The sequence below is a fragment of the Schistocerca americana genome, chromosome 3 (assembly GCF_021461395.2).
Source record: "Schistocerca americana isolate TAMUIC-IGC-003095 chromosome 3, iqSchAmer2.1, whole genome shotgun sequence".
Taxonomy (NCBI): domain Eukaryota; kingdom Metazoa; phylum Arthropoda; class Insecta; order Orthoptera; family Acrididae; genus Schistocerca; species Schistocerca americana.
The window spans coordinates 191,130,044-191,155,618 of NC_060121.1; positions in this window are offsets into that span (position 1 = coordinate 191,130,044).

Below are 25,575 nucleotides of genomic sequence, written 5' to 3' on the forward strand. Positions count from 1 at the left end.
ATTCCTTTTTGCCTCCTTCATTTACTGCATTTTTATATTTTCTACTTTCATCAATTAAATTAAATATTTCTTCTGTTACCCAAGGATTTCTACTAGCCCTCGTCTCTTTACCTACTAGGTCCTCTGCTGCCTTCACTACTTCATCTCTCAAAGCTACCCATTTTTCTTCTACTGTATTTCATTCCCCCATTCCTCTCAATTGTTCCCTTATGCTCTCCCTGAAACTCTGTACAACCTCTGGTTTACTCAGTTTATCCAGGTCCCATCTCCTTAAATTCCCACCTTTTTGCAGTTTCTTCAGTTTTAATTTACAGTTCACAACCAATAGATTGTGGTCAGAGTCCACATCTGCCCCTGGAAATGTCTTACACTTTAAAACCTGGTTCCTAAATCTCTGTATTACCATTATGTAATCTATCTAAAACCTGTCAGTATCTCCAGGGTTCTTCCATGTATACAACCTTCTTTCATGATTTTTGAACCAAGTGTTAGCTATGATTAAGTTGTGCTCTGTGCAAAATTCTATCAGGCGGCTTCCTCTTTCATTTCTTAGCCCCAATCCATATTCACCTACTACGTTTCCTTCTCTCCCTTTTCCTACTACCGAATTCCAGTCACCCATGACTATTAAATTTTCGTCTCCCTTCACTATCTGAATAATTTCTTTTATTTCATCATACATTTCTCCAATTTCTTCGTCATCTGCAGAGCTAGTCGGCATATAAACTTGTACTACTATAATAGGCGTGGGCTTCGTGTCTATCTTGGCCACAATAATGCGTTCACTATGCTGTTGGTAGTAGCTTACCTTTTTGATTTTGTATTTATAACCCTGTATTCGCCTGACCAAAATTCTTGTTCCTCCTGCCACCGAACTTCACCAATTCCTACTATATCTAACTTTAACCTATCCATTTCCCTTTTTAAATTTTCTAACCTACCTGCTCGATTAAGGGATCTGACATTCTACGCTCCGATCCCTAGAACGCCAGTTTTCTTTCTGCTGATAACGACGTCCTCCTGAGTAGTCCCAGCCCGGAATCCGAATGGGGGACTATTTTACCTCCGGAATATTTTACCCAAGAGGACGCCATCATCATTAAACCATACAGTAAAGCTGCAATGCTGCATGCCCTCGGGAAAAATTACGGCTGTAGTTTCCCCTTGCTTTCTGCCGTTCGCAGTACCAGCACAGCAAGGCCGTTTAGGGTAGTGTTAAAAGGCCAGGTCAATCATCCAGACTGTTGCCCCTGCAACTACTGAAAAAGCTGCTGCCCCTCTTCAGGAACCACACGTTTGTCTGGCCTCTCAACAGATACCCCTCCGTTGTGGTTGCACCTACGGTATGGCTATCTGTATCGCTGAGGCATGCAAGCCTCCCCACCAACTTCAAGGTCCATGGTTCTTGTTCTTCTTAAATGATCTTCTTAAATGATCTTCTTAAATGATCAAACTGAATTTAAGAGCCGCAATTCTTGCAGTAATTTCAGAAAGATACTTCTCCCTAACAGAGCAAGAGCTTAATTTTACAATCTTTTTACAACACAATATCACATCCGATATCAGCTCAGATAATGTGTTCTGCAAATGCCATTTGTGTATGAATAACAATCTAACATGTTTGTTTCACCTTAGAAACGGCAACAGCTATGTTGAAACGTCCCCTTTGAACAATTATACAAGACTGTGCTTAAACTGACACACAATATTTTTTTAGCGCAACGCAATCTGACTTTCAATAATCCCTACAAGATAAATCACTTACCTCACAAAAATCTTTGTTTCTCAAACTACTGCAATACAGCGAGCGCCACTACTGCCAGCTAAATAAAAGATGCTAACTACTGAAGGCACTAACTACTGATTGGCACAGTTAGCAAAAGAAAGATTTTGACAGAGAACAAACAATGTATTTACCTTAATAGTGTTCAAAAGTCATAATATATATAGCAGTTCATGACATCCAGTCTTACAAATGTATTGTCTCTGATGGACACACGTCCAGATCATCGGCTCTCAGATTTCTGCCATCTCTCTCCCCAGATCCACCACTGCTGGCGGCTCACCTCCAACTGCGCAACGCTACACGTTGTTCACATCCAGCTGCCCAACACTACAATGGCAGACAACAATGCAAACTAGCCCCAGACTGCACACTGCACAGCCAGTGATTTTCATACAGAGCGCTACGTAACGTTGCCAATAAGAAAACATAAACAGCCTACTTATAATGTATATGTGGATATGTAACATCTTTACATTTGGATATTTTTGGATTTGTCTGAATATTCTTTTCAGATTTGATGTGAGCGAGAAAGTGTTTATACGTGTGTAAATATGTCTACACACGATGTGCCCAAAACCTAATTAACAACTGCCGAAAACAATAAGTATTTTTTCGTTTTTGCTATATTTTTATAAAAGCAGTAATCACTATGTGCTGCTTCGTAATACATCCAAGTACTTTTAATATGTTTTCAAGGAATTATGTACACAGATGAAACACCTGAAGATGAGTAAAAAAAAAAAATGGTTCAAATGGCTCTGAGCACTATGGGACTTAACTGCTATGGTCATCAGTCCCCTAGAACTTAGAACTACTTAAACCTAACTAACCTAAGGACATCACACACATCCATGCCCGAGGCAGGATTCGAACCTGCGACCGTAGCGGTCCCGCGGTTCCAGACTGCAGCGCCTAGAACCGCTCGGCCACTCCGGCCGGCGAAGATGAGTCCTTCAGGACTCGAAACACATCGTGTATTGAAATAAATTCACGGTTTGTGACTGAAGCCCGTTTGACATCTTTTTACGATAGTGAAACAGTCACTGCAGAAACGCTGACAACAATGGTCAAAATTTAGTTACTTGAGGAATCAGTCATATGCTACGCCTCTCAGCCAGCCGGTGTGGCCGTGCGGTTCTAGGCGCTCCAGTCTGGAAGCGCGCGACCGCCACTGTCGCAGGTTCGTATCCTGCCTCGGGCATGTATGTGTGTGATGTCCTTAGGTTAGTTAGGTTTAAGTAGTTCTAAGTTCTAGGGGACTGATGACCACAGATGTTAAGTCCCATAGTGCTCAGAGCCATTTGAACCATTACGCCTCTCAATCCCACTGATTTTCGATTGTTCAGTAGAACGTTGTGGTCATTCTTAAGGGCATCAACTGCCACGTTTATTAGTAATAATAAGGCTAATTCTGTACTTCTACCATTTTGGATCCAAAACCCATGAAGTCAAGATCTCATATGAAATCTTCTTTATTTGGATCGATTGCTAATTTCGGCTAAAAATCTAGCCATCTTCAGATCATAAAACGTCTTTGATTAGTGTTGGTGTCATTACAGCTTCACAAATCATCAAAATCTTTCTTAAAGTGACAAAATCCATACATAATTAAAAACAGCTTTTCAACGTTCGCGGTCACTGTTACTGAACTATGGACATAAAACAAAGGCGTTACGGCATAGCAACTTAGCACTGACACAATCACTATTTACATCAATTCGTAACAGAGATCTTTGTAGCAACATACATATATCAAAATCGGCAGTTGATGGATCAAGGGATTTCTGCGTCAAAAATCTACGAATATCAGTTGCTGAGTGCCGGCCCTATTTTGACTGGACCGCCGGCTCGATTCCTACCACACGTCGGTCAGGCGTAATGTAGAGTTGAAACTGAGTTCTCAAATAAAATAGCAACTGGAAATTTAGACAGCTGAATGTATTTTAATACGACATTTTGTTTTGATATTTAATAGGCTCGCTGATCATCCTGTGAAAATTCGTGAAGTATTTTAGAATAAGGTTTACTAACTTCAAGAATTCACTGCATACCCTTCTTCCTGAGCTTCAGAAAAACGCTCGAAATGGAGAAAGTTTGTTTCAGTTGAGGGAAGACTGGCTGTGACGCTAAGGTAAGAACTTCCAACTGTACTTACCATTAATTTTCTACATCATTATGTATTATTTCAGTAATTAAAACTTCCGGGCTGAGGCCGTGGTCCAATAGTAGAAATACTTCTCCCTGACGTTTCGTTGCCAGCTGCGGGCAACATCATCTGAGGTGAGTCGTAGACACACGTCAGGGAGAAGTACACTCCCGGAAATTGAAATAAGAACACCGTGAATTCATTGTCCCAGGAAGGGGAAACTTTATTGACACATTCCTGGGGTCAGATACATCACATGATCACACTGACAGAACCACAGGCACATAGACACAGGCAACAGAGCATGCACAATGTCGGCACTAGTACAGTGTATATCCACCTTTCGTAGCAATGCAGGCTGCTATTCTCCCATGGAGACGATCGTAGAGATGCTGGATGTAGTCCTGTGGAACGGCTTGCCATGCCATTTCCACCTGGCGCCTCAGTTGGACCAGCGTTCGTGCTGGACGTGCAGACCGCGTGAGACGACGCTTCATCCAGTCCCAAACATGCTCAATGGGGGACAGATCCGGAGATCTTACTGGCCAGGGTAGTTGACTTACACCTTCTAGAGCACGTTGGGTGGCACGGGATACATGCGGACGTGCATTGTCCTGTTGGAACAGCAAGTTCCCTTGCCGGTCTAGGAATGGTAGAACGATGGGTTCGATGACGGTTTGGATGTACCGTGCACTATTCAGTGTCCCCTCGACGATCACCAGTGGTGTACGGCCAGTGTAGGAAATCGCTCCCCACACCATGATGCCGGGTGTTGGCCCTGTGTGCCTCGGTCGTATGCAGTTCTGATTGTGGCGCTCACCTGCACGGCGCCAAACACGCATACGACCATCATTGGCACCAAGGCAGAAGCGACTCTCATCGCTGAAGACGACACGTCTCCATTCGTCCCTCCATTCACGCCTGTCGCGACACCACTGGAGGCGGGCTGCACGATGTTGGGGCGTGAGCGGAAGACGGCCTAACGGTGTGCGGGACCGTAGCCCAGCTTCATGGAGACGGTTGCGAATGGTCCTCGCCGATACCCCAGGAGCAACAGTGTCCCTAATTTGCTGGGAAGTGGCGGTGCGGTCCCCTACGGCACCGCGTAGGATCCTACGGTCTTGGCATGCATCCGTGCGTCGCTGCGGTCCGGTCCCAGGTCGACGGGCACGTGCACCTTCCGCCGACCACTGGCGACAACATCGATGTACTGTGGAGACCTCACGCCCCACGTGTTGAGCAATTCGGCGGTACGTCCACCCGGCCTCCCGCATGCCCACTATACGCCCTCGCTCAAAGTCCGTCAACTGCACATACGGTTCACGTCCACGCTGTCGCGGCATGCTACCAGTGTTAAAGACTGCGATGGAGCTCCGTATGCCACGGCAAACTGGCTGACACTGACGGCGGCAGTGCACAAATGCTGCGCAGCTAGCGCCATTCGACGGCCAACACCGCGGTTCCTGGTGTGTCCGCTGTGCCGTGCGTGTGATCATTGCTTGTACAGCCCTCTCGCAGTGTCCGGAGCAAGTATGGTGGGTCTGACACACCGGTGTCAATGTGTTCTTTTTTCCATTTCCAGGAGTGTATTTCTACTATTGGACCACGGCCTCTTAGCTCGGAAGTTTTAATTACTGAAGACGCCGGCCGTGAAAGCCTACACACTATGATATGTATTATTTATTTACACATTTATCATTGGTTGCTTATTGCTATGTTCACTCAATTCAGTTTACTGTTTTGTAGATATCTTGCAAGTGCAGATTCTAAAGTTTCTGTGAGCTACTTTATAGATGTCCCCTGCATTAGTTCACTGAATCATCATTTAACCTGTAAGTCATCTGAAAGCTTCTGTGTCCTATTGAAATACCGCAAGTAACTCAGGCAGCATGGAAGAAATTAGCTCAGGACTTTGGCGAGATGTGGCAGTTTCCTAAACGTATAGGTGCTATCGACGGAAAACGTGTGTTCATACAAGCTTCACAAAACAGTGGACGTCCTTACTATAATTATATTATCGTTTCCGCGGTGTTGAGATCCGGAAACGATATCATTTTATCTGCTATATCTTCGAAATATTAATTTTCTTTTCTTTTCTGGCACTAGAATGGTTGCCAAGGCTCGTTCCTGCCTCTTACAACAACAGTCAATGCAGTTTCCAGGCTGTTACTACCGCTTCCATGCGAGACTGATGACCCTTGGCTTCTGTTTATTTGGCCAGCACGCCTTAATGTTTCAGAACTTGCAGGAGAGGAAGTACTGCGATCTATCGAGGATGGACCTATCTCAACCTCCTGCTCCTCTTCTCCACTTACGTCATCTACGGAACTTTGAACGTTAATAGAAATCTCACGGTTACTGAAACCTGGTAGTCAAGGAAGGCAGGATTCGGTTACGATTGTGGATGGAGCCGTAATCAGTTACTGTTGGTTCCCTTTTGAAATTACACGTATTTATTTTAAAACGGTAATTCCAGACAAAGCAATAAATAAAGATATCACACGTTATTAATGAAGGAATAAATAACTGTGTAATTCATAGTGCTTTCAGTGCGTTACAATTTACCAAATGAGCATAAAATACAGACACAGCAAATAATGTTTTAAAAACAAGCCAGTGGGATCCCAGTTAGAATTTTAAGGCAAGTAACCACAGTCACATCTGAAGGCCTTTAACGCCAAGAACGGCAATTATAAAAAAACTTAACAAACATACTGTAAAACAGCAATGCAATAGCAATGGTTAATTTAAAAATGCAGGCAACTAATCACCAAACGACTGAGACAAATGATGTTAAACTTGATAGCACAGTCATTTAAACCTGCTGCAACTCCAGGAATGGCAATTATATAAAAAATTTAGAAATATACAATAAATCAGCAAATACAACAATAAAACACAACAGCCTGTCACAGGCGGTGCACCAGGAATCGACCTCTGAGAAGGTCCAGCAAACAACACTTTCGCGAGCGATGCGATGGGCTGCCAAGAGTTGCATCCACTTCTCAAGCTGGTTACTCCGAGTAGTGGCAGTCTAACGAATGACCAATGATAATCTTGCTGAGGCTACCTGACGTCCAATAAACCACTTGCAAGGATGTAAAAATACGCCAAAGCTGGAACCGGCGGTCTGGACTCGGCCCACAGAATACTGTGCTTAGAGCGCCCGGAACAAGAAAGGAATCTCTACCACCACTGTAGAAGAATCGCCAACCAACCAACAATCAAGAAAGCTGTCAGAACTACACACCTCATCGGACAGCAGCGGCAAGGCGAGGAAACGTACATTGCCGTTACATACACAAACCCCCAGGGCAGGCAACAGGGGCGTTAGCCGCCACAAGGCAGGAAAAGTACCGCTGCTTGAACTTAACAAATAGTAACAAGCTGAACGCAATAAATAGTAATTAGAAGTTCAGGAAAGCTAATCAGGTCCGCTTTCAAAATGGTTCAAATGGCTCTGAGCACTATGGGAGGTCATCAGTCCCCTAGACGTAGAACTACTTAAACCTAACTAACCTAAGGACATCACACGCATCCATGCCCGGGGCAGGATTCGAACCAACGACTATAGCAGCAGCGCTGTTCTGAACTGAAGCACCTAGAACCGCTCAGCCACAGCGGCCGACAGATCCGCCTTCCCCAAGCACTTCACTCCCTGCTCTTTGCCTCGGCAACACTACTAGCAGCAACACGAACCCAAGTCACTGGAGGATCTCACAGTGGTGGAGGTTTCTGTACTTGAATCCAAATGCACTTAAGTCTTGCAGGATGCGGTTTACGATGAGGTCGTGCACCCTTGTGACCATAGGCCTTCGATCCGGCAGTCCTTTCGCGCCGCCAGCGGTACCAGCGTGTTCTCGCACTGCAAGGACCTGGCTCCTCCAGAGTCCCCAACTGAACTGCCCACTGACACGACCCGGAAGAAGAACGACGTCGCCCCAAAGATACGGCCACACTTACTACATATCGATAACCGCCGCTGCTGCGACTAGTGCAGGCCACACTTGCGAAACCAAGTGGTGCCAGTCAACACGAGAAGAAGACAAAGAACTGCAACCATGTCAACTAAACGATACAGTCTGGTCTCCAACAGAGGACAGAAACTTACAAACAGCACCAATGCGTACCACAGCATGGCTCAGTTATGAAGAATTGGAATTAAAAACTGCACTTCATCTTCCAGTCTATTTCTTCACGTTCTTTGTATTAAGGCCAGATGTGGTTTTGCATCTGGCACGAGCTCGAATAAAATATGACCTCAGTAGCGCCAACTTGCTTGTGTACATTCATCATCTACAAGTAAGAAAAGTTATAGCTGAATGTGAAAAATATCACTTCAGCAAGTACCAAAAAAGTTAGCACGAACAGGAAAACAAAACCTATACATACTGGATTTGTTAAGCTTCTCACCGATAACCCCTCTACACATTGACTTTCACAAGAGTATTCAAATTTTTATGCGACAAATCGTAGAGTTCTGAATACAGCTGAACAGGAATTACAAGCTGCTCGTCCGCGTTTACGAAAAACACCCAGTGTCTAGTGTGAGATCAAACAGAACATGTGCGCTCGAGAGAGATCGAAGTAGTTCGGGCAAAACGGAAAAGAGCCGAAAACCGATCGACCTTCAACAGGCGACGTACCGGCGCCTTGATGCAGTTTCCACATATCATACTATGTTCCCGCTGGGCACCTGTCATCTGTCGTCGAATCGTACAGTACGACCGGCACACAGCACACACACAGCAGCGATACAACAGTCTATGTAGAAACGAGTTACTTGACGCCTATGCAAAGTGAGCAGCACGAGTTCAGTCGTGATCCCATGCTTCAGTCGGAGCGCAGTCGAAACACAGTCTGAACATGGTACCCTATGTGCAAACCGGCCCATAACCTGTCTTGGGCATTAAGTCTTGGTTATTGTGTATTACAGGCTTCTTCACCGTTGTCAAGGCATTTCCACAGAAACAAAGGCGACTGCCGGAACAGACCGAATAAATCACAATTTGTTGGAGGTTCGAGTCCTCCCTCGGGCCGGCCGGAGTGACCGATCGGTTCTAGGCGCTACAGTCTGGAACCGCGCGACCGCTACGGTCGCAGGTTCGAATCCTGCCTCGGGCATGGATGTGTGTGATGTTGTTAGGTTAGTTAGGTTTAAATAGTTCTAAGTTCTAGGGGACTGATGACCTCAGTAGTTAAATCCCATAGTGCTCAGAGCCATTTGAACCATTTTGAACCTCCCTCGGGCGCGCGCGCGTCTGTGTGTGTGTGTGTGTGTGTGTGTGTGTGTGTGTGTCTTCTTAGCGTAAGATAGATTTAAGTTAGACTAAGTAGTGTTTAAGTCTAGGGACTGATGACCTCAGCAGTTTGGTCCCATAAGAACTTACCACAAATTTCCAACATTTCCAAAAACCATAATTACGACGGCGTGCTGAAAAGTAAAGGCGCCGAACTCTTTATATGAAAACTCTTAAAGCATTCTCAAGAAAACTACCTTTATTAACATTTTTCCATCTTTATTCTACAAGTCTACATATCCAGTTCTCGACAGAGTTGCCTTGCAAGGAACACATTTCTCCCAACGGGGGACCAGTTTCTCCGTCACCGAAGAATGTGTGACTTTGTTGACGGAGTCGCAACCTTCACTTTCAAAGCAGAGTCCTCGAAGATATTCTTTAATCTTTGAAAACAGATTAAAATCGGCTGAGACCAAGTCAGGATTGTACTGGGAGTAATCGATGACAGTGAACCCAAAACTTAGCATTGTGGCAGATGTCTCAGCGCTCGTGTGTAGTCTTGCATTGTCATGCAGAAGGAGGGTGTGCTCCATGTGTCGAGGAATTCTGTGAATTCGTGCTTTCAGTTTTATGAGGGTCTCGCAGTACCCTGCAGAGCTTATGATGGTGCCTTTAGGTAAGAATTCCAACTGAAATTCTGCAGATCTCAGAACATTGCGAACATGAATTTGCCAGCTGGTGGCTCTGTCTTGAACTCTTTTGCGTTGGTAATCCTTTGCAACGAAACTTGCTCCCTCGTTTACACCCTCAAAATGGTGAACCCATAGTTCATTACCTGTCGTAATATTGCTAAGAAACCCATCGCCCTCAGTCTCAAAACGCAAACGGAATTGTTGACAGATGTTCAACCTATTTGTCATGTCAGGGTTCAACATTCGAGGTCCCCACCGAGAACGTGGTGTCCTGTACCGCGATTCTGCAACAATAGCCGTAAACGCTCTCGTGATATGCTACACTTACCTGGGTGCTGTGTCTCAGTTATCCGGCGATTTTCTCTGATGAGTTCATCAACCCGATTCCGATCAGTTTCTCCTGTTGCCATACTCGGTCATTCACTCCGAACTCTGTCACACACTGTTTCCTTCAGTTACAAGCACGAACAACCCAACGTCTCACATTACTGGTGTCCATACAATCATCAATGTACACAGCTTTCATTCTTCTGTGTATTTCAGTTGTAGGCACCTTTATTGCCGTTAGAAACTCAATTACAGCACGGTGTAACTCTCGCAAGGACACAATTCTTACACGCCGCCATGTTACACGCTACAATTCGGAGCCCTCTAGCGGCGGACGGTTGCACCTGGCATCAGCGAAGCGAGAAAGTCGACCGAGTAAAACGAATGACATGTAATAAGTCAACCGATATTCCGAACGGAATAAAAAATTCGGAGGCATTAGTTTTCAGTACGCTCTCGTATATTATCACCCAGTAACGGGTCGCCAGAGACTGAGAGTCCTTTATACCACAATTCTCACTTGGTTCCCCTGTACGTTTGTCGGAGGAGTTCTTGTTCGCCCTGTACGTGTTTTTAAAGACCTCTAAAAACTGTTTTTAATTTTAACTGTGGTCGGAGCTACGTTCGTTTCTTGGAAATAGCAAACAATTTCGCGCAATAAAAGTTTACTGCTTTATAAGTGGCAGGCACAGGGCACTGCACAGCGAAAGTGAGAACACAATAGGAGCTGACAATGCCAGTACAGTTGGAGTGGCCAGGTGTGCTGCTGTAGCCGGACACTTCGGCTTTTACGGCGTGTCCGGCCACGTATATACCACACGGCCTGTGTGGTATTTGTTAGGTTTTTTTAACAAATAAGTAGAGAACGCCCGACTATGGCTCGTTCGAATCTAATGATACAAGGGCGAGGAATAAGTACAAGAAGAAATAAGGAAATTGCAATAAGAATACACATACATACCAGTCAATGCTATTCTTATATCTGTGACCTGTTTTTCGTAGTAGGCCAAACGAGCCTAATGCACAATATCATAGCCGAGGTACGCACAGTGCGGGTGAGGAAAAGCATAATGTGCCGATGCCAACCACCTCAACAGATTACGTTATTTTTTTGTGAGTCTAACTGCAATAACGAAAGCTATTGAATATCTTTTCGTTTTCCGTCCCAGAAGAGTAGATGATTATTTATTTTTAAGGAAGTTCTTTTCCTTATTTGCGCATGATATTATGTTTCGCAGAAGACTACTAATTATTAAGACCGAGCACACAGTTGCTATCATAATTGCGAAATTATGAAGCTGTTTACTGCTTATTTTTTACTATAAGTGAATTTAAGTCTGTTATCGCAAATAGCTGACGGTACGTGATTATTAATAAACGACTGAAAATATCCAACTGGCTCTATTACCATTTAAAATACACTATTGGCCATTAAAATTGCTACATCAAGAAGAAATGCAGATGATAAACGGGTATTCATTGGACAAATATACTATACTAGAACTGACATATGATTACATTTTAACGCAATTTGGGTGCATAGATCCTCAGAAATCAGTACCCAGAACAACCACCTCTGGCCGTAATAACGGCCTTGATACGCCTGGGCATTCAGTCAAACAGAGCTTGGATGGCGCGTACATGCCGCTTCAACACGATACCACAGTTCATGAAGAGTAGTGACTGGCGTATTGTGACGTGCCAGTTGCTCAGACACCACTGACCATACGTTTTCAATTGGTGACAGATCTGGAGAATGTGCTGGCCAGGGCAGCAGTCGAACATTTTCTGCATCCAGAAAGGCCCTTACAGGACCTGCAACATGCGGTCGTACATTATCCTGCTGAAATGTAGAGTTTCGCAGCGATCGAACGAAGGGTAGAGCCACGGATCGTAACACATCTTAAATGTAACGTCCACTGTTCAAAGTTCCGTCAATGCGAACAAGAGGTGACCGAGACGTGTAACCAATGGCATCCCATACCATCACGCCGGGTGAAACGCCAGTATGGCGATGACGAATACACGCTTCCAATGTGCGTTCACCGCGATGTCGCCAAACACGGATGCGACTATCATGATGCTGTAAACAGAACCTGGATTCATCCGAAAAAATGACGTTTTGCCATTTGAGTACACCTCCTGTCTGTGATGCAGCGTCAAGGGTAACCGCAGCCATGGTCTCTGAGCTGATAGTTCATGCTGCTGCAAACGTCGTCGAACTGTTAGTGTAGATGGTTGTTGTCTTGCAAACGTCACCATCTGTTGACTCAGGAATCAAGACGTGGCTGCACGATCCGTTACAAAAAAAGAAAATGGTTCAAATGGCTCTGAGCACAATGGGACTTAACTTCTGAGGTCATCAGTCCCCTAGAACTTAGAGCTACTTAAACCTAACTAACCTAAGGACATCACACACATCCATGCCCGAGGCAGGATTCGAACCTGTGACCGTATCGGTTCCAGACTGTAGCGCCTATAACCGCTCGGCCACTCCGGCCGACCGATGCGTTACAGCCATGCGGATAAGATGCCTGTCATTTCGACTGCTAGTGATACGAGGCCGTTGGGATCCAGCACGGCGTTCTGTATTACCCTCCAGAACCCACTGATTCCATATTCTACTAACAGTCACTGGATCTCGACCATCGCGAGCAGCAATGTCGCGATACGATAAACCGCTATCGCGATAGGCTAATCGGAAATGTGATGGTACTCATTTCTCCTCCTTATACGAGGCATCACAACAACGTTTCAGCAGGCAACGCCGGTCAACTGGTGTTTGTGTATGAGAAATCGGTTGGAAACTTTCCTCATGTCAGCACGTTGTAGGTGTCGCCACCGGCGCCAACCTTGTGTGAATGCTCTGAAAAGTTAATCATTTGCATATCACAGTATCGTCTTCCTGTCGGTTAAATTTCGCGTCTGTAGCACGTCATCTTCGTGGTGTAGCAATTCTAATGGCCAGTAGTGTAGGTAGTCCAGCTTTTAGGGGAAAATTTTTTGCTGCGTGTAACGTCGGCTTTTCTGTAATTGGATCTGGCAACCCTAAGTACAGTATACGGTGGTCTAATGATGGCGGGAGCAGTCCAGCTCTCTTAGTTATCAAATTCCGCCACTTTCAATCAGGCTGTAGTATACTGGTCATTCCTTTCAACACGTCCTGTCGTCCTATAATGAATTCTACTCTGTTAATGATGAAAGTCTATGTGAATGCAGCTTGCCGCTAACTTGGTGTAATGTTTTGTCTGTACAGAAGTGTATCTGTCGCCTTTATCGCTCTTTCACTCTCACACATAAATCGGTACAATAAAGTCAGGGCTTCGTGTTTTCTAGTTAGGCTGATCCGTGAAAAGACAGACAAACAATTATGCTAATGGAGGATTCTGAGTAATTTCTCGAATTACATTCGCTCTCTCTCTCTCTGTCCTTTATCTGTGTACAGCTTAACTATATTATTTACGTGAAATCAGCCTAGTAGAATCTCTGGTGGAGCCCTTCGTCTTAATATTCAGCGGCTGGTTTGCTGGAAAAGATCTTTACATTTGTTATTATTCTTAAGCGCTGCATTCAGTTGGGAAAATCGATCGTTTGAACAATTCGTTCAGTTTACGACAGATCTAAAATTTCAGATGTGGACGAAGCCTTTTTGGACGATTTCAAAAAAAACTCAGAGATTGCAGGCTCTCTTCGTCACAGCTGAAACTTCCCAATTAATTACAGGGCCCAGACAATCATCAATGGTTCAGACAGAGAACTCATTCGTCATTCACTCTAGAATAAAATGGTCACAAACCTTATTTCTGAGGAAAGTTGTATATTGAATCCATTTCCGTACATGTTCCGTTTTCTGTTGGTTCCAAGTCTCATGTAATTTTCTTTTACAGGTTCTTACTTTCTCTTTACCTATCACGCTAGCGGCACAAACTTTCCTAGCTCGCTTTAGCGCGAAGAAGAGTAAATAAATCTCCTTTAGCAATCCGACAATCTTCGAACCGATACTTTCTGAAGCTGTTCCCTTCTCTCTCTATAATAACCATGGAGCATACATTTCTGTACCTTTGTTGTTCCAAAGAATAAACGTACTAGAAAAATACCTTGACGTCGACGAGCTGTCGGCGCATATATTACTAGAAAATCTGATCAGATACTTTTCAAACGTAAATACATGTGGATGATTTGGTTGACCATTATTAATTATTGCGTAGTAGAGGGTAATTTTCCGTGGGGAGATTACAGTCCTTCCTCACTTTCACCGAGAGTGGCAATGCCACAAGCGAATCTTATCACCGATAACCTTCCGCTTTGAATTTTAGTGCCACTTATTGCACCGGGTGGTTACAATTAAACTTTTCCTATTTAACACATTACAACACGGACACTAATTACCGTACGAGTACTAAACTTGGCAGCACTAATGTCCAGAGTATTGGGTGCATGATTTCCATGCGTCAGAGTGCCACCGTCCAGTTCCAACTGTGTCCACCAGGTGCCGTGAACAGTCATCGTGATTCATAGTCTCTCACACCTGACAAGTCGCAGTGTACTTGTTGACGTGTGTGCATGAGCTTGGACAAAAGGAGCAGGGCATTACTGGTGAAGCTCTATTGCCAAAACTACAGAAGTGCTGCAGCTGCACTTCGAGAATATCGCTGGTTGAAAGAATTATGGGAGGGTCCTCTTTCTCCACCTGCTGTGCGAAGCCTGGTGAAGAAGTTCGAATCAACTGGAGAACAGGGCATTGCTCTGGGAATAGGCCGACGACCATTTCTACCGCATTGAACTCAACAGTTTCCATGCAAGGTGGGGCCCCACCGCACGTCTCTCCGAATTCGCCCGCTTCTCCGAAACACATTTAAAAACGATCTAACTATCAGCCATCGTTTCCAAATGCTTGGCCGGTACGATCCCACTCCCTGTGATTTCTGGTTGTGGGGCTACCTGAATGACAGGGTTTACGAGGGGAATATTAACACATGTGGCGATATGAAGTCCAGCATATCAAGAGAGGTAGCCAGCATGCCTACGGAAATAGTTTTGTTCTGCTGTGCAGAATGCAGTCCTGCGCTTTCAGACTCTTCTAGACACTGATGGGCGCAATACTGACCCCCTTTCGTAGCTGTAATGGTACCGTTATGTAATGATTAGGGCCCGGATTTTAATTACCTAAAAACAGTGAAATATGAAAGCATTTATGACCTAAAACTTACATGAATATGACCTTAAAAAATAAAATATGAATTAATAGAAGTTTATTTAAAGCATTATTGTTTGTTTATTTAATTTTTTATTCATCATAAAGTAATACCAAATTCACTTCTCAAAATATTGTAAGTATAGTTCTTTCTTTCTGTAGGGTTTGTGGCTAACTTGCACCTATTTTTTGAATGTCTGAATGTTTTATTTTCTAAACACAAAGTACAGTGAAATATCATCTATCGAAACAGTAAAACAATGCTTGTATTTCTACATAGTATTTAAAGCGTTTCACATTATTTAATATAGTATGTCAATCTTCAGTATCTGCAAAGTTGCACTGGATCACAAGGTGCATTTTCAGGTTTTCCATTGTCAAAGATCTACGGTTCTCGCTGAGGATAGTTTTGTACCTGGAAAAGCTCCTCTCCGCTTCACAAGACGTCACTGGAGCTTATTTGAAGGTAGCCAGGTCACTGGAGTTCAGCTTTGTTTCAGTACCTTCAAATGTTGCGGCATTCCCTGAAAGACTGTCATTAATTTTGCACAGTGTAGAATATCCAGGATTCCGTCTGAGAACACTTAGCAATTTGGTTTTCACTTTGTCAGCCACATGACCACGAGCTCGACCCAACTCACTCTGCACATGTTGCACAATATTCAGGGCCTCACATAGCTGAGTGCCAACAGCTTCCTGTCGTTTGATGGCTTTTGATATCACTGAAAAATTGGCGTTGATGTATGCCAAGTTTCGAGACAATGTATCTGTAAAAACTTCTTTCACAATTTTGATAGCACTTGATTCATTGCTATCAAGCTCACAGAAGATTGTCTTGAAGATTGTCTTCATTTGGGTGTAGTTGGTGCAATAATACGCAGCAGCATTAAGCCAAGAACCCCATCCTGTAAGAACAGGTTTATGTGGGAGGGGCGTTGAAGGTCCTTGTTCCTTGAATTTCTGCACCCGTAGCGGTGCCTTCACATAGATTTTCTTGCCACAGGAAATTAATTTGTCCACGTCAGGGTAATTTCATCGCACCTCTTCGGCAACTCTGTGCAAGGCATGTGCAAGGCAAGTGGTATACACCATACTGGGGTAGAGAATCTGAAGACCTTTGGCTGCTTTAGCCATATATGAAACACCATCTGTTACAAGCAGAAAAACGTTGTCCCTTTTCACACCATCCAGCCACAGTAGCTTCAGAGAGTTGTCAAACAAAATAGCAATCGTCGAGTTGTTTACTCTATCGAGAGCTTCACACATTAGTAGGTACATATCTCCAGGGCCGTCAACTTTTAGAACACCAACAACAACATTTGCAATATATCGCCCACTAATATCCGTAGTTTCATCTGTCGACAGCCAGATCTTTTGCTCAGCAATAGTAATTCGTATTTTGTTGAGCACAGCATTGTAGCATACGCATAAATAATCCTTTCTCAGTGTAGATTCATCTGGAATTGGATGTGTTGTGTACTTCTCCAAGAACCGTCCGAAGCATGGATTCTTCAGCTTTTCCAATGGGATGTTTCAGGACACCATCATCTCACACAAATCCTTGCAGAATGATGGCACGGTTGACGACTGACCTGTCTGCTCAAATAACAGCATTCGTCTGCTGTTATTTTCAGCACTTCGTTTTACACAGCTGCTTGTTTAGCGGTATTACAGTGTTGTTGCACATTAAAGCGCTTTTCTGCAGTAACTTTAAATTCACACAGTTTACAAAATAATATTTTCCCATCAGTACTAAAGAACTTCTCTCCAAATTCTCGAACATATCCTCGCGACTTCACGCTGCCGGAGCACTTTGCTTTAGGCATGTTGAACAAGGCAAAGGCTGTATTCAAATTGGTTACTGGGAACACCTGCGCGACTCTGCGATGATTATTACGGCAGAAGCCGCCTTTGTTGGCACTGCGCAACAGTGTTTTATGTTCGCGAAACGACTGTTGTGGTACACCGATTTTCTGCTACAGTCCTGAGAAATAAAGATGTGTACTAATTTATCTGCTTATCTTTCATAATTGCACGTTAAATATTGTCTCGTGAGCAACATTTTCATTTTCTTATTCGTGTGTCCCATAAGATATGAGAAAAACGGTATGCTATTTTTGGCAGAAGTTGACCGAAATATGACCTATTATATTAAAAGTTAGTCGTTGCATGACCTATTACTAAAATTTGTTGAAATATGACTTAATATGCACAATCAAAATACATTTTTCGACGCTAAAATGCCTATATTTGTGTATAAAGTGTTCTAAAATTCACCAATAGTTCCGAAAATAAAATGTGACTTGTGATTAAAATCCGGGCCCTACTAATGATATGATGTACCGTAGCAGCACCTTTAAACTGTTTCAGTTGAATTGAATCTGCATTATTTCTGTTGCCCATGTCCTCGACATTAATGTTACCAAGTCTTGTTCTTGTACGGTAATTAGTTTCTGTGTTATGACGTGTTAAATTGGGAATGTTTAATTATAACCACCAGGTACGTGTTTTATCCCGAGGAGCAGGTAGACAGAGATGCGTCATTCGCGCCCTATGGATGCCTATAAAGGCCCGCAAGATAGGCCTGGCTCAGCTCTCTCGTGTCATCTGGGCGAGACCTGTTGCTGGCGCTATCAGCTGAGTCACCGACAGGCGCGGCCTGAGTCAGCGCTTATCTGGGCGGCAGCTGCTCCGGCGGGCAGACCTCTGGGGACAGGCAAGGCACCACGTGTCTCCGGATCCCCGCCGCCGCCGCTATTGTACTTGATGAGTTCATAGCTACCAGGCCAAGCCGGCTAAAGACGACGCCGTAATCGACTGGTATTAAAGTCGACCGCTCTGTTTAGCTCGGCAGATGCGAACGTGAGACAGTCATATTTACAGACGTACAGTTGTCGCTTTCTGGCGCTATGAGTGTAAATGAAGATCGAGACCGCATTATGCAGTGACATGAATGTATACAGATTGCTTCAGATGTACCGCTCGGACACTTTTATTTGGAAATGGTGAGCGCAATCTTTTTTCGGTGGAAGTAAATTAAGGAAACCGATAAGCCCAAACACAATGGTGAATGTCACTTTGCCTATTGTCTGTTCAGCATTACGAGTACTTCCGGATAGGCTGTGGAGAAGCGAAGCACTTGCCACCTTTCGTGCAGAACACACGAGTAATCTTACATTTCACTAAACTCACTCAAACTAGTCAGCTATTTAATGTATCGAGATTGACTTGGTATCAGTGTCCTCTGGAAGAGCGACAATAGGATTTCATTTTAGTTTTATCTGGGTAGCTGATTTTAACATGATGTACCGAAAGCTTACAAAAATGCATTTCCTGACAAATTTTCGAAATTCAGGAAACATTTTTGTTATTGAATTTAAGTGAACACATTATGTGAACGGAATCTTCAGAAGTTGCAATATTTCCACTTGCTCGGAACCAAAACTTTGTCGGACATTTCTGACACGAAAGAATTTGCGTTAAATGTGAGGTACTACAATGTCAATGTAACTCCATCTTCTGGTGGAGTATGTGAATATGGCTGTTCAGTGTTCAATAAAAACAATACCAATTGCCGTTGTATAGGTTTATTTCTAGGCAACCAGTTTCGACGTTACACTACGTCATCTTCAGGCCTAAACAGCTCCAATCCAGTAACCTTCGTGTTCGCTGGACAACAGTCAGCAACTATCACACCATACATTCCAATGTATGCCCGTAACAGCTAATACGAGACCAGTTAAATGCACTGCTATATTTGTAACACGAAGGTTACTGGATTGGATCAGTTTAGGCCTGAAGATGACGTAGTATAACGTCGAAACTGGTTGCCTAGAAATAAACCTATACAACGGCGATTGGTATTGTTTTTATTGAGCACTAAAATGTGTTCTCGTGTGAATAGCACAACTGTCGTCCTTGTTCATTGCGAGAAACAGAGCGTTAGATTAATAATTAACTCGTTATTACATGTTTTGATCAAACTTTCCACTTATTTCTAATATAACCACGATGTGCCTGTTAATACATTTGAGAAAACATTAGTTTACAAGAAAGAGGAATAGTAACACAAAACTCTCTACCACAGTATAGCAACAAATATAATGCTAACTGTTAGGGGCATTTATCTTGTGCAATTGAGTTCCCGAGATGAACTACATTCGGACTCAGTTGCTGATAATACCCTTCTCATTTACAGTCAACATTTACGGAACTATAATTCAGATATGAAGGTACTTAAACCGCACTCAACATTCAGCTGAATCAGCCTGCGCATCTTCTTTGTGGTGACAATGGAAAAAATCCACTAACAGTACTCTTGTTGCCATCACAGATGCTTGAGAAGACACTGTCAATGGCGTTATTTGATGACGTCATAATTTCCTCTAATTACGTGTTTGGAATAGCTCAATTGTGCCAAGCCTTTACCGTGGCGTGCTGTGTATGATTGGCGGGTGTCTGCTAGGCTTCAGAGTTAACTTTTGTAATGCTTCTATGCTGAGTGCCTCGGCTGCAGACAGCGAATTTTTTTAAATTAATGCTGACAACGTAACCATTAATCTGCGTCCACATCAATTCTGTTGAGTTGAAGTGGCAGTCTAATGACTGTATTACCGTATGTTTTTGCCAGCTGCGCGGGATTAGCCGAGCAGTCTACGGCGCTGCAGTCATGGACTGTACCGCTGGTCCCGGCGGAGGTTCGAGTCCTCCCTCAGACATGGGTGTGTGTGTTTCTCCTTAGGGTAATTTAGGTTAAGTAGTGTGTAAGCTTAGGGACTGATGACCTTAGCAATTAAGTCTCATAAGATTTCACACCCACACATTTTTGCCAGCTCGTGGATTTCGCATATGGGGAACTGTGGTTTGTGAAGAGATATCAGATTCATACACTCAACCCTTGCCAAGTTCATCACTTACTTCGACGTTTCGACGGTGAGGCCAATCATCTCCTCATTACGCTCGTCAACAACAACAGAGCGGTCGGTTGCACTATCAAGAACAAAGTGGGCAGGTAACTCTAAGACCATTTCGCTCGAATGACCTCGCATGGCATACTCTTGGGCAAGAGAGCGACGTTCAACATTACCACTAAATAACATTTGACAAACTTGCTTACAACACCCAATAAACAATAGTAATAACGTATAAATTATCAACCCTGGAAATACAAGAAATTAAAACGAACAGACTATTAGTGGGTGTTCAGTCCGGAACCGCACGACTTTTACGGTCACACGTTCGAATCCTGGATGTATGTGATGTCCTTAGGTTAGTTAGGTTTAAGTAGTTCGAAGTTCTAGGGGACTGATGACCTCAGATGTTAAGTCCCATAGTGCTCAGAGCCATTTGAACCTTTTTGTTAGTGAGTGCAGAACGAATGAACCCAAAGGACAACAAATCACCTGAAACTGTAGAATAGTGCAAGCAGGAAGTGTTGCGCCGGTGAGGAAGAAGATCTGGCAGTGGCGGGTGACGGATGCGTTTGCAGGTCTCGTCCTTTGCCTGAAGTAGTGCCGTGGTTTCCTCATGAGCCTCGCCACACTATTTCCTTCATAGCTGTTAGTCGTTAAGTAATTTTGACTGATTTTAGAAGTTGCTGGAAAATGTAGAAAAAGAACACAACTTCATAATTTTTTGTGGGACTAAGGGATAAATACTAAAAACGAGCTCTTTCTTTTTTTTGCTCCGTTTCGGTGATAGGCCTTGAGAGGTGGCAGGAGCCCCCTCTCATATTTCTATCTTACTCTGAGCAATTCGATTTTCCTCTCAAATTGCATGCGGTGAAAAGTTGCTATTCCTTCATACGTGGACTTCCCACGCAGCGTCTCTCGTCACCCGGGTGGTCCGGTGACAGGCGAATTCTGCTGAGCTTGAAAGGGTTAAGCCGATGGATGTGAGGGAGTCGAGTGGATGCTTTCCAGACGCCGACATTGTCATGAGAGCGGCGGCGACACGCCCGCAGGGGCCTGAAGGAGCGCACTGGGCTAGAGATTCCGTTACTTCGCAGAAACTTAATGAAAACACTTTCTGCCAGGCTACCAGCGAGGCGTGGGAATGACTTGTGTTCCCAGGCAGTCTTGGCGGGCAAATTCCCGCGTTTTCTGCAAAATCGTAACTGTGATTGGTTTGCTCAGGGCATAGTTCCGTGACATAGCAAAATCGGCGCAGAAATTGGCGCCAAGAATCTTCATTAGTGGAATGGTAGTGCTTCGGCAATAGAGTGGAATTTTCCGCCGGTTTTCGAGTTGCTGATTGGAACGTTTAATCGCGGCCACTGTTATGGGGGCGGCAATATTCTGTGTTCGGTTTGTACGGGTGCTCATCAGGAGTCGGCTCTCGCCTTTCGGTCGGAGTAGGTTACAAGACTGAGCTCTTGCTGCTCTCGACAGCCTGCCTTCCGTTGGCTGGCTAATATACTTTTATTTAATTGTAACTGTTTGATGAAGTTGCCGAAGTTTCGACTCCAATGTAACTTTCCGAGTACAATTGGCAATTGAGCGTTCTGTGTACAAGCGGCCTATGTTGTCTGTCTTGAGCAGTTTTGGCTAAAGTTGACTGTACCAGAGTTACTGTGTGACTTCGCTTGTTAAAATCAATCACTGTACCGTCAATGATTGTGTGGCGAGCATTCTTCGTCTCCCTCAGAGGCGCGTTTGTATTGCTAGGAAGTCTTTAGTCTGGAAAAACCAGACCAGGAAAATTTTTGTTTCAGGCTGTACTCGCAACATTATCATCACCATGACGGGGCATCGAAGCAACCAGCCATCGCCGCCGGTACGCCAGATCGTGTTCTTGCAGTTAAGAGGACAGCTTGGTAATGTATGTCCACAGCACTGGCAGATTAGGGATTTTCCTAGGTGATAATCAGAGCTCAGCAGAGCGCGCCTGTTCGTCTTTTTCTAACTTTGTTCTGTCTTGGGTGTTCATTTTCTGAGTTCTCACTACTGTAGCAGCAATTAATGTTGGGTTGGCTGTGTGTTTCTCTTAAGATCTGAGTTGCAAGGAATTGGCTCCACATACCACTTCGTCATAAATGTCACAATCTAGTTTAGGGACAACTTCACCTTCACAGCATTTATTTGAATATTCAATTTGAGCCAATTTGATGTATTGTAAATGTTTCATGTGTTTTGTTTATTGAGTTTAGTCATAATAAATCATATTATTATTTTGGACAGAACTTTCATTCTGTTAATCGGTAGAGCAACCCTTTCATTTCTCGCTACGTTAATGAAACTTTCCTTTATTTATTTATCAAATTAAATTATTGCAGGTGGCAAACTCTTTTCTACTCCACTTGCAGGGTCGATTACAGTCAGTTCGCATTTCTTTTTAATCCATGTGCAACAGCAAAAGTCGAGGTTAGAATTGGGGGGGGGGGGGCTTAGAGCATCATTTATATATGAAAATTCTAGAAGAATTTTGTGTTAAATACACTGCTAGCCCCAGCACCTAGCATTCTTCTAGGAGTTACGACTGGAAGAATGGTTAAGGAAACAAAAAGAAATAATATAGAATAAAATTTCATGCTTTTCAGTGATGTGTGAGAAAAACGTGTTCTTAGACTTCTATCTTCTGTGGTATTGATGCTGTGCTCTGCACAATAGCCTTATCCATCACCGCAAGATCAGCATTCTCCAGTCCTCACCGTTTCCCACCATCCTTGTAGCTGTGTATGGTGTATTTATCGCGGTGTCTTTTCATACCTCTGGTCATCTTCCCAGTCACCATTATTCCTAGTACACCTTTGTTATGGAGTCTCTTGTCATCCAGTGCCCTATCCAGTTTCGTTTCCTCCTCTTGTTCTCAGTATTTGTCTTCTTTCGTTCACCTTTTGTAACACATTCTCTCTCCCTGTTTTATCTGTCCATTTCGTACCTTGCTCTCTTCTCCATTTCTATATCTCAAAAGCCTCTAAGCATTTCTTTTATAACCACCACAGTTTCCATCTTTCGGCTCTATACAGTTCAACACGCCATACAAAGCACTTCACTAATCTTTTCCTTTACTTTCATTTGCATGACCACATAAACTATTCCTACTTTTCTAAAACATTCATTTTACAATATCTATCGTCGTTTTTATTTCTTGACATGTGGATGGTCGCTATATGATGTCAAAAAGGGACACAGCTCCAGCATTTTTGACAGATTTCGTCGACTGTTCTTTGGTGCCCAAACGGATCACCTTGTGGGGGAGGGGATCTTACGACCAACATAAGCGAGACTGAACCAAATGCGTGAGAGACTGCTCCTAAAATAATGAGGGCACTCAAAAAAGTGGCAGCAAATAATTTGTTTGGATGGAACGGCTTACCCCTAGAATTTTATCGAGCTTTGACAGACCTCATGATGACCCGATCGATAACAATGTACAATGAGCTCTTGCAGCCTGACACTAAATGCCGAAGGCTACCTTCTCCCGATAACGAAAAAGGCAGAGGGGTCACAGTGTGGATCAATTCCGACTGCTCACCATGCTTAATAGTGACTACGGGATCTATGCCCGATTGATGGCGTCATGGTTCAAGAAGATGTTGTGACACAGCATTTCCCCAGATCAAATGTGCATTGGAAAACACGGAAATGTACAATCGGCGCTCAGTGATTATAAAGACATGATCGTAGATCGTAGTGATCACTCACTGCCTGTCGGCTCAGAGCAGCTGAGGTCTCTGTCGACTTTGATCAAGCTTTTGACCGGATTGATCATAATTTTCTAACATCGGTTGAGAGATTACAGGACACTCTCACTTCTGACACGATGTTATGAAGCTGAATGTTCTTAGGGAAGTTGATCTTTGTCACTAGGTTGATATACCTGGATGCGATCTGACTTCATTCATATGATTAAATGGTTGACGCTCTTGCTTTCGTGCTTTAGCAAAGGAATAGCGGTAACCTTTACCTGCATTAAAAGGAAGAGGGTGCCGATTTAAACGACTGCAGTAAAAGCGTATGGCAGCTGAGGGCCAAGGGCAGCATTTCTTCTGCACAACCTAGGTGAAAACATTGCGGACTGCTGAGTTCCTTGGTCACATTGTGCAGACACCGTGGGTGGTGCTGGTCGGTCGGCAGCATCGTCCAGGTAGACTGGCTAGCGCTGATGAGTCGCCACTACTATGACCAGAGTATTGATGACTGGCAATACGAGGTGCATTCAAGTTCTAAGGCCTCCGATTTTTTTTCTAATTAACTACTCACCCGAAATCCATGAAACTGGCGTTACTTCTCGACGTAATCGCCCTGCAGACGTACACATTTTTCACAATGCTGACACCATGATTCCATGGCAGCAGCGAAGGCTTCTTTAGGAGTCTGTTTTGACCACTGGAGAATCGCTGAGGAAATAGCAGCACGGCTGGTGAATGTGCGGCCACGGAGAGTGTCTTTCATTGTTGGAAAAAGCCAAAAGTCACTAGGAGCCAGGTCAGGTGAGTAGGGAGCATGAGGAATCACTTCAAAGTTGTTATCACGAAGAAACTGTTGCGTAACGTTAGCTCGATGTGTGGGTGCGTTGTCTTGGTGAAACAGCACACACGCAGCCCTTCCCGGACGTTTTTGTTGCAGTGCAGGAAGGAATTTGTTCTTCAAAACATGTTCGTAGGATGCACCTGTTACCGTAGTGCCCTTTGGAAAGCAATGGGTAAGGATTACGCCCTCGCTGTCCCAGAACATGGACACCATCATTTTTTCAGCACTGGCAGTTACCCGAAATTTTTTTGGTGGCGGTGAATCTGTGTGCTTCCATTGAGCTGACTGGCGCTTTGTTTCTGGATTGAAAAATGGCGTCCACGTCTCATCCATTGTCACAACCGACGAAAAGAAAGTCCCATTCACGCTGTCGTTGTGTGTCAACATTGCTTGGCAACATGCCACTCGGGCAGCCATGTGGTCGTCCATCAGCATTTGTGCCACCCACCTGGATGACACTTTTCGCATTTTCAGGTCGTCATGCAGGATTGTGTGCACAGAACCCACAGAAATGCCAACTCTGGATGCGATCTGTTCAACAGTCATTCGGCGATCCCCCAAAACAATTCTCTCCACTTTGTTGATCATGTCATCAGACCGGCTTGTGCGAGCCCGAGGTAGTTTCGGTTTGTTGTTACATGATGTTCTGCCTTCATTAAACTGTCGCACCCACGAACGCACTTTTGACACATCCATAACTCCATCACCACATGTCTC